Below are 11,447 nucleotides of genomic sequence, written 5' to 3' on the forward strand. Positions count from 1 at the left end.
CGCCCCTGGGAGCGGGGTCCAAGGGGAGGAAGCCCATGGCGGGGTCCAAGGGGCAGAGTCCCTGGCTGGGGTCGAAAATCGGATTTTCAGAGAATTGACCATTGTTTGACCCCTATCCAAACTTCCGTTTTTATGTCAGTTTTTATAGTTTTATGACAGTTTGAAACTGTCATATGACATTTTTCAGACAAAGATCATAAAGTCAATTTTGATCTCATTTCTGGTACATACGAAACTATCATCAAAACATTCTAAGTTCTTGTCTCTCTGAGCCTTATCCGATTAAAGAATATCGGGAGTACCACCCAAATGCTTTAATCTGAAAGTTTTTAACACAATTCTCAAAATTCCAAGCCTTTCTATACCCCAATTTCTAACAAGTAAGATAGAGGTGACTTAAATACTTAAGGGGTTAAGTTGGCAACTTAACCCTAATAAGTGTAAAAGTGGCATTTTATGTTAAAATCCTTAAATTTGAATCCTCCTTAATCCAAGTATTAAGACCCTTAGGTTAAATTGAATTTCACACCTAAATATCCTAATAAGTAACCAACAATCATATAAAAAGTGATAAACTTTAGGCTTAACCATTAAGTCCTTATAGAACACCAAAAGTGATTTAAAAGCTATTATGATCAATTTTTCCAAATCTATCCTCCAACTTCTAAAATTTGTGCAAGTCAATAAGAACACCTAAAAATCATGAGACTTATTTTTCTGGAGATCTTAGTGTGTCTAGTTTCTTCAAAATTTGAATCACATTTCGCAATTCCCACTCGTTAAGGGGTAAACATTGGCAATCTTCTGAGGTTGGTCCATGCTGTCACAGATTGTATGCATTGTCTTCAAAAAATCATAATAAATTAATTAGAACTCCAAATGCCAAAATTCCAAATCTTGTAGTTAGATATGGATGTATAGTTTCCTACATATAAAGCGACTGACGTAATTCTTAGTAGATTGGTACAGTTTATTCCAAAAGTTTTGACTGGTCCAAAAAGTGACAACTTAAAGTTACTAACTTGTAAATTTAGTATAAAAGCAACCAAAAATCAATAGATCGAGATATTTATATTTCTAAAAATATAGAAGGGGGAACTTTACGAATATTATTTTATTGAAATTTATGAATGGATTGAAAGGTAAGAAAACAAATCCCAAAAAGAGCACTACAATCAAAGAGAAAATAAGAAAATATATATATATATATATATATATAAGAGTAATACAACAAATCACAAGCTAAATAATGTTATAATTGTTGTGTGGTTTCTTGAAAAGGAAAGGATCCATCTTGCTCATGCTAGCTGATTTTCAAGTTCAAGGAGGTGAGTTACACTAAGTCTACTATTATTTGTACGTAATCACATATGATTTATGTGGCTAAGATTCATTTTCGCGTTCTCGATTCAATAATTGTTTTTTCCACTTTAATCATATGTGATTAAATACATTTAATTAGATGTGATTATATTTTTCTAATCACATATGATTTTATTTGGAAAAAACGAATACTGTCTATATAAATCATATGTGATTAGATACATACAATCACATGTAATTATTTACACGATAACAAATATTGAACCAAGAACACGGAAACAAATCTTTATCCAAATAAATCATATATGATTAAATACATCTAATCACATGTGATTATATGAATCTAATCACATATGATTTATGTGGACACAATCATTTTCGTTTTGTCGATTCAATAGTTGTTTTCATGTATTTTATCACATGTGATTATATGTATAATCGTATGTGATTAAGTAGATGAGCACAACTATTGTATCGAGAAGGAAAAAATGAATTTTGTCCACCTTAAATCATATGTGATTATATAGATATAATCACATGTGATTAAATACACAAAACCAATTATTCATCGAAACCACAAAAAAAATATTGTCTACATAAATCATATCTGATTAAATACATATAATCATATGTGATTATATGTATCCAATCATATATGATTTATGTGGATACGATTCATTGTCACATTCTTGATTCAGTAATTGTTTTTTGTCAACGGTAATCATATGTGATTAAATACGTATAATCGCATGTAATTATATGTATCTAATCACATACGAGTAGATACATATAATCACATATGATTATATACACGAGAACAACTATTGACTCGAGAACACAAAGATAAATATTGTCCACAATTATCATATGTGATTAAATGCATATAATCACATGTGATTATATGTATCTAATCACATAGAATTTATGTGGAAAATATTCATTTTCACGTTCTCGATTCATTTGTTGTTATTTTGTATTTAATTACATGAGATTATATGTATCTAACCAGATATGATTTATATGGACAATATTCATTTTCTCATTCTCGTTCAATAGTTCTTGTACATTTAGTCACACGTGATTTCTGTACACAAGATTCCTTTTCGCGTTTTTAATTCAATAGTTTTTCTTTTTCCACATTAATCATATATGCTTAAATACATACAATCGCATACGATTAAATACATAAGAAAAAATATTGAATCAAAATGTGAAAACGAATATTATCAATATAAATCATATGTGATTTGATACATATAATCATATGTGATTAAGTACATGATTACAACTATTGAATTGAGAAAGAAATAATGAATATTGTCCACATAAATCATATGTAATTAGGTACATATAATCAAATGTGATTATATGTATTTAATCACATATGATTTTTGTGGACAATATTCATTTTTGCGTTTCTAATTCAATCGTTGGTCTCGTGTATTTAAACACATACGATTTATATGAAAAAGCTTTGTTTTCACGTTTTTTATTCAATAAATTATATGTGATAAAATATATGTAATCAGATGTAATTATATACACGAGAACAACTATTGAATCGAGAACATTAAAACAAATTTATGTCCCCACTAATCATAGGTGATTAATTACTTATAATCACATGTGATTAAATATATGAGAAAAATTATTGAAACGAAAAATCAAAAATGAATATTTTTCATGTAAATCATATGTGATTGGATACATATTATCACATGTGATTATACGTATCTAATCATATATGATTACAGTTGACAAAAAAATAATTATTGAATTGAGAACGCAATAATGACATATGTGATTAAATATATCTAATCATATTTGATTAAATATATGTAATTACATGTGATTATATGTATCTAACCACATGATTTATATGGACAATAAAGAATATTGTCCATATAAATAATATGTGATTAAATACAAATAATAACATGTGATTATATACACATAATCACAGGTGGTGATGGGTGGTAGTGGTGTGTAGTGATTTTTGGTGGCGGTAGGTGGTAGGTGGTGGTGGTGGTAAAGGATGGTGGGGGTGAGATGTAGGATGGTGATTATTGTGGGTGGCAGGTGGTGGTGGTGAGTGGTGGTGATGGGTGGTGGAGACCTGTGAAGGTGATAGGTGGTGGTGGTGGGTGGGTGGTGGCGGTGGTGATAGTGTATGGTGGTTTTTGTGGGTGATGGGTGGGGTGGTGGTGGCGGGTGGCTGTGATGGGTGGTTGTCGATGGTCGGTGGTTTTGGTGGGTGGTAGGTGGAGGTGATGGTGGCGAGTTGTGGTGATAGGTGGTGGTGGTCGATGGTGATAGGTGGTGGTTATGGGGTTGGTTGAGGTGGGTGGTGGAGGAAGGTGGTGGTGGCTGGTGGTGGCTGGTGGCTGGTGGTAATGGCGGGTGGTGGTGGTAGTCGGTGGTGATGGGTGGTAGTGGTGGGAGGTGGTGGATGTGAGTGGTAGTGATGGGTGGTGAAGGCGGGTGGTGGTGATAGGTGGTGGTGGTGGTGATGGGTGGTGGGTGGTGGTTGGTGGTAATGGCAGGTGGTGGTCATAATGGTGGGTAGTGGGTGAGTGGTGATAGGTGGTGGTGGTGGTGGTTGGCGGGTGGTGGTGATGGGTGATTGAGGTGGATGGGGGTGGTGCTGATGAGTGGTGGAGGTAGGTGGTGATGGTGGTGGCGGGTGGTGGTTTTGGTGGTTGATGGGTGGGGTGGTGTTAGCGGGTGGTGATGGTGGTGGGTGGTGATAGTGATGGTGGTGGCGGGTGGTGGTTTTGGTGGGTGGTGATAGGTGGTGGTGGTGGTGATGGGTGATTGAGGTGGGTGGGGGTGGTGGTGATGGGTGGTGGGTGGTGGAGGTAGGTGGTGATGATTGGTGGTGGTCGGTAGTGATGAGTGGTGGTGCATGGTGGTGGGTGGTGTTGGTGGGTGTGGTGGTTGGTGGTGGCAGAGGGTGGTGGTGGAGGTGGTGGTGGGTGGTAGGTAGTCGTGATGGGTGGTGTTGGTTGGGTGATGAGTGGTTTTGGTTAGTGGGTTTTTAAATTTTTTGTAACAATTGATTGATTTTTATAAATATTATTTTATAGTTTTAATTAAAAAAATTATGTGGTACAAATTTGTTCTCAAATGTTCTCGCAATAAGAAATTTTTTCGGGAGCGTTCAATCGAGAAATGTTCTCAAATGTTCTCACAATAAGAAATGTTGTCAAATGTTCTCACAATAATATATATATATATATATATATATATATATATATATATATATATATATATATATATATATATGTGAAGAAAATAATTGAAAATAAAGGAGTAAGTAGGAACCTGTCACATTTCATGGCTCCCCTTTTCTGAGTTATTTATAGCAACACTCCATTGAAATTCCCATTCACAATTCTTTTTGACAACAGGTAATGGAGGCCTTACTAGAGGAGTATAATTACCTCAATATGCAACTAGAAGCAATAAAATCAGCCACATGCAACTTCGATGATAGGAAGGTTATAGGAAAAGGTGGATTCGGGAAAGTGTATGAAGGAATACTCTCTCACTCTAAAGGGAAAACTACCATGGTTGCTTTCAAGCGTCTGGATCGTAACTATGGGCAAGGAGTCCCCGAGTTCTTGAAAGAGATCTTAATGTTTTCTCAGTACAAACATGAAAATCTCATCACTCTTGTCGGATTTTGCGACCAGAATGGCGAAAAGATCCTTGTCTACGAGCATGCATTCAATGGAAGCCTTGATCGCCACTTAAGTAGCACTACTCTCACATGGAGGCAACGTATCAAGATATGCATTGATGCCGCAAAGGGACTTTGCTACCTTCATGATCCCAAGGAGACACAACAAAGAGTTCTCCACCGAGATATAAAAAGTTCCAACATTTTGCTGGATGAGAATTGGAATGCTAAAGTTTCAGACATGGGACTATCCAAGATAGGACCTGCTAATCTGAAACATCCCAAAAATACAACCCAAAAATTTTTGTTTTAACATTAACTAAAAACATAATTTTGAATATCATATAATCAAGCCATGTGTCGTGTATCTCAAAAAGTCATAACAATGTATCAAATCAAAACTGATATCATGATCATGTGGAAAATATCTGAATAAACTCCCAGGATAAACTGAAGTTGTGGTGTGTGTGCCATGCCATTATTCTGAGCTCTTCCCCTTACTAGCGGAAGTACCTGAAACCAAAAACTGAAACTGTAAGCACAAAGATTAGTGAGTTCCCCCAATATACCACATACCATACAATAGCATATAAAACAACTACTGGGCCTTGCCCACTGCATCAGACCGAAGTCCGGAAACTGCATCGGACCGAAGCCCGGAAACTGCATCAGACCGAAGTCCGGAACTAACCAGGGCCTTGCCCTCTGCATCAGACCAAAGTCCGGAAACTGCATCGGACCGAAGTCTGGAACTAACCAGGGCCTTGCCCTCTGCATTGGACCGAAGTCCGGAAACTGACTGACATAGCATATCATAATCATAACCACTAGCGTAAAACACATATATCGCATACTGCATCGGACTGAAGTCCGGAACACATAACACAAAACATGCTTGAATCACAAAGACATCAAGCACATTGAACTACTGCATCGGACCGAAGTCCGGAAACTACTGCTAAGTAAACGGGCCGGCATTGTGGCCGTAGACCCGTTCCTACTGGAAGGAAACTCACCTCGTAACGCTGGCTGCTGAGGTGTTAAATCTGAAACTGTCCGACTGCTGCTCCCGAACTCCCCGGCTACAAATCCCATAAACACTAAATTAGATACTGATAACTAATCTCAGGGTAAAATGACTATTTTACCCCTGGTCAAAGTCAACTTCCTGGTCAAAGTCAACTGCCAGTTGACATGACTCGTCTAGTTGGGCCGTCAACTCGCCGAGTCCCTATCCTTTCTTCCAAATCTCTATACGCTTCTACTCGCCGAGTTTTAGCACAGACTCGACGAGTTCTTACTCGATACTAACACTGAGTCCGTCTTCATCTGACTCGCCGAGTTGTATGAACAACTCGTTGAGTCCTCCTTCATCCTATGAACGTGTTCAGTCTATGACTCGCCGAGTTGTATGAACAACTCGTTGAGTCTGTTCTTATGGGTAAGAATATTGCCTTGGACTCGCCGAGCCAGGGCGTTGACTCGCCGAGTCCCTCCATTACTAGATCTGTGACTCAACTCACCGAGTCCAATACCCGCTCACTGATTCCACTCCTAAACTCTCAAGGGGGAAAAATCGGGAACTCGCGACTCGACTCGCCGAGTCTGAAGAACAACTTGTCGAGTCCCATGTATGCCATTACTATACAGACGATTTTGCTCAATTCCAATGCATCCAAAAGATAGATCTCGGTTCCTAGGGTTGGTTTTACACGTAAAGTTTCCAACTTTACGTGCATGCATGACATTATGAAGCTTAAATACCCAAAATGAGCTAAAAGGGAAGATCTAGGTTTGGAATGGGATTTTAGGTCAACAAAGGTGGCAACCTTGAGCTTAACGAACTCTGAAATGCTTAGATCTGAAGCCCATTCATCTTAACTACCCTTAAATCGACCTCAAAGTCTAGAAATGGCTCAACAACAACAATAGAAAGCTTATAAGGAGATCTAAATGATAATCAGCAAAGATTCGAGCTTTATACCTCAATGGAAACTGAAATGACACCAAAAACTCGGATCTTCTTTGCTCCTCTTGAAAGCTCCTCCCCTCTCTTCTTTTTCTAACTCCAATATGCACCAAAATCCTTCACAAGGTGAGAAACACTCCAAAAATGCACAAGGGAAGGCTAGGGTTTAGCAAGGGACGTTCTGAGGGTGATGGAGGGTGGTTAGGGCGCATAAAGTTATTTAAATAGGGTGCAAGCCCTTGAAATTAGGGTTTCATCCAGACTGGCAGACTCGCCGAGTCCGAGAATATGGACTCGTCGAGTCGCCAACTTAAACTGCGTGCAAATCCCGTCTCTACTCGACAAGTCGGGCTACTGACTCGTCGAGTACCCCTTAAGAAATGAAAATTTCTTTATTTAAATCACATACCAGAAATGGGGCGTTACAACTCTCCCCCACTTATCTTAGACTTCATCCTCGAAGTCTGCTACTGCTGAATCTATAAACAACTCTGGATAATGCTCCCTCATTTTCTCCTCGGCCTCCCACGTCCACTCGGAACCCTTCCGGTGCTACCATTGCACCTTCACCAACTGAACCACCTTGTTCCTCAAGGTCTTCGTCTTCCTATCTAGGATCGCAACTAGTCTCTCAATATAATTCAGGCTGCTATCAACCTGAATATCCTCCAATGGTACCACTGCTGACTCATCCACCAAACACTTTCGCAGCTGAGAAACGTGGAAAGTGTTGTGGATCTAGCTAAGTTCTGCTGGAAGGTCTAACCGATAGGCAACCCGACCCACCCGGGCCAAAACCCTAAAAGGACCAATGAACCTGGGGCCTAGCTTGCCCCTCTTCCGGAACCTGATAACACCCTTCCAGGGTGGTACCTTCAGGAGGACCATATCGCCCACCTGAAACTCCAAATCCGAATGCCTCTTGTCGGCGTAACTCTTCTGCCGACTCTGCGCAATCTGCAGTCTACTACGGACCTGCTGGATCAACTCTTTGGTCTTGAGCACCACCTCAGTGCTCCCGATGACCCCCTGACCGACCTCCCCCCAACAAATCGGGGTCCTACACTTCCTCCCGTAAAGCATCTCGAAAGGAGGGCGGTCAATACTGGCGTGGTAACTGTTGTTATACGAAAATTCCGCTAATGGAAGATACGTATCCCAACTGCCATCAAAATCTAGAACACATGCCCGCAGCATGTCCTGTAGAGTCTGAATCGTCCTCTCGCTCTGCCCGTCCGTCTAGGGGTGGAAAGCGGTGCTGAAGTGAAGACGAGTCCCCATCTCGTCATGAAACCGCTTCCAAAACCTGGAAGTGAACCGGACGTCTCGATCTGATACTACTGATACAGGTACTCCATGTCATGCCACTACCTCGCGCACATAAACATCGGCTAGCTTCTCGACCGATATGCTCTCCTGAATCGGTATGAAATGTGCGCTCTTAGTCAGCCGATCCACTATGACCCAAATCTAATCAACTCCATGTGCGATCCTGGGAAGCTTAGTGATGAAATCCATGGTGATATCCTCCCATTTCCACACGGGAATGTCTAACGGCTGCATCTTGCCGTGGGGTCACTGATGCTCCGCCTTGACCTTCCTGCAGGTCAGGCATCTCTCCACGTACCAAGCTACGTCCTGCTTCATGCATGGCCACCAATAATCGGGCCGAAGATCTCTATACATCTTCGTCGCCCCTGGGTGGATGGAGAACCGAGACTTGTGGGCCTCATCCATCAGTACTTGCCGTACTCCTCCCTAGTACGAAACACAAACTCTCCCGTGAAGGGTCAACAGTCCTCGACTATCATAGTCAAAGGAAGCTACTCGGCCCACAATCCTCTCACACCTCTGCCTCTCCTCCTTCAGGCCCTCCACCTGAGCCTCTCTGATCTGCTCCAACAATGGTGTAATCACTATCATCCTCAGACATACATCCCTGATCGGGGCTGCTACCGCCTTGCGGCTCAAGGCGTCGGCCACTACGTTGGCCTTTCTCGGATGATAAAGGATCTCACAATCATAATCCTTTACCACGTCCAACCATCGGCGCTGCCTTATGTTCAGATTCAGCTGATCCATGAGGTACCTCAAACTCTTGTGATCCGTATAAATGATACAGCGGACCCCATAGAGGTAATGTCGCCAAATTTTGAGGGCAAACACTACTGCCCCCAACTCCAAATCATGCGTCGGATAGTTAGCCTCGTGAGGCTTCAACTGTCTAGAGGCGTAAGCTATCACGTGCCCTCGCTGCATCAACACTGCTCCCAGCCCTGTGATCGAAGCATCACAGTAAACTACAAAATCCTCCACTCCCTCTGGCAGGGTGAGAATCGGTGCCTCGCACAATCTCTGTCTGAGGGTCTCAAATGCTGCCTGCTGCTCAGGCCCCCAGCGGAACACCACCGACTTCTTGGTCAGTCGGGTGAGCGGAACTGCTATCTTGGAGAAATCCTGGATGAATCTCCGATAGTACCCTGCCAGTCCTAGGAAGCTCCAAAGCTCAGATGGAGACCTCGGGACCTCCCACTGTATCACGGCCTCTATCTTGGCCGGATCCACTAGAATACCCTTCTGGTTGACGAGGTGACCAAGGAACTACACCTCGTGCAACCAGAACTCCGATAGTACCCTGCCAGTCCTAGGAAGCTCCAAAGCTCAGATGGAGACCTCGGGACCTCCCACTGTATCACGGCCTCTATCTTGGCCGGATCCACTAGAATACCCTTCTGGTTGACGAGGTGACCAAGGAACTACACCTCGCGCAACCAGAACTCGCACTTGGAGAACTTCGCGAAAAGTCTCTCCCTCCTCAAGGTCTCTAGCACCTCCCTCAGGTGCTCCTCATGCTGCTTCTGAGTCTTGGAATAAACCAAGATATCATCAATGAACACTATCACTGACCGATCCAGCATCGGTCTGCATACGCGATTCATGAGATCCATGAACGTGACTGGAGCGTTGGTGAGCCCGAATGGCATCACCACAAACTCGTAATGACCATAGCGGGTCCTAAAAGCGGTCTTCTGCACATCCTCATCCCTGACCCGCATTTGGTGATATCCTGACCGTAGATCAATCTTGGAGAACCAAGATGCTCCCTGAAGCTAATCAATCAAATCATCTATCCTCGGGAGCGGGTAACGGTTCTTCACTGTCACCTTGTTCAGCTCCCGATAATCTATGCACATACGGTGCGACCCATCCTTCTTCCTCATGAACAAGATCGGGGCTCCCCATGGTGAACTACTCGGCCTGATGAAACCCTTGTCCAGCAGGTCCTGCAGTTGCGTAGACAACTCCTGCATCTCTGGAGGAGCCAGCCGATATGGTGCCTTGGCTATCGGAGCCGCACCCGGAACCATGTCAATCCGGAACTCAACCAGTCTTTCCGGAGGTATTCCAGGCAAATCCTCTGGGAATACGTCTGGGTACTCTCGCACCACTGGTACATCGTCCACTGTCGCCTTACCCTTCTCCCGGGCATCTATAACATAGGCGATGAACCATGTGCAACCCTGCTGAACGTAGCGCCTCGCTCTCGCTGCTGAACAAAGTACTGGTCCGCGCTGTGGCCTCTCGCCCTGAATCACTAACTCTCCCCCACTGGGAGTACGAACCCTCACTAACTGTTGTTCACAATCAATCACTGCCCCATTGGGGCTCAGCCAATCCATACCCACTATAACCTTATTCCCTCGCAGGGGAATGGGAACCAAGTCCACTGAAAACTGCGCATCAAATAACTGCAACGAACAGGCCCTATGAACTCTCGCGACCCTAACGGTCCTGTCATCAGCTATCTCAACCTCTAGTGGGCAATCCAGCTCCCCCGGAGCTCTGCTAAACCTCTTGCTAAGTGCAAGAGACACAAATGATCGGGTAGCCCCCGAGTCAAACAATAATGTAGCTGAAATGCCGTTCACTAAGAACGACCCTATACAGAAACATATAACCATGAGAAACAATCAATATCAATAAGGAGATAAGAGGAAAAACATATAGCTGTCACCACATCAGGAGTGGCTCGTGCCTCCTCTGCTGTCATCTGGAAAGCTCTACTCTTCGCCACTGGCGTCTCACCCCGGCCCTGACGGCCGTCTGTAATCCTCAAACTAGCAGGGGCAGGTGCTGCCACCTTCCCTGCTGCTGCTAAACTCAGGCACTGGGACTTTTTATGTCCCCTCTGATTGCAATGGAAGCAAATCAGATCAGCTGCTGCGGTGGCGGTAGTAGCTGTACAATCTCTACTCATATGCCCGGTCCAGCCGCACTTATAGCAACCGACACTACCAGCCTTGCACGCCCCATCATGCAATCTCTCACACTTGCCACACCGACTGTGGCTCTGCTGCCCTCTAGACCTATGATCTGACACTTTGGGCTTTTTGCCTGAACTCCCTGTACCAGAAGCCACCTCTGGCTTCCTCTTCCTCTCCTTCTCCAGATCTATCTCCCTCTCTCGAGCCC

General features: G+C 43.0%; 1 pseudogene; it reads left to right on the forward strand.

Moving 5' to 3' along the window:
- Positions 1-4,736: 4,736 nt before the first annotated feature.
- Positions 4,737-5,318, forward strand: LOC145122084 (receptor-like protein kinase HERK 1 pseudogene; annotated as a pseudogene).
- The last annotated feature ends 6,129 nt before the right edge of the window (positions 5,319-11,447 follow it).

This window comes from Lactuca virosa, chromosome 6 (genome assembly GCF_052849685.1).
Source record: "Lactuca virosa cultivar CGN04683 chromosome 6, Lactuca_virosa_CGN04683_v6, whole genome shotgun sequence".
NCBI classification, from domain to species: domain Eukaryota; kingdom Viridiplantae; phylum Streptophyta; class Magnoliopsida; order Asterales; family Asteraceae; genus Lactuca; species Lactuca virosa.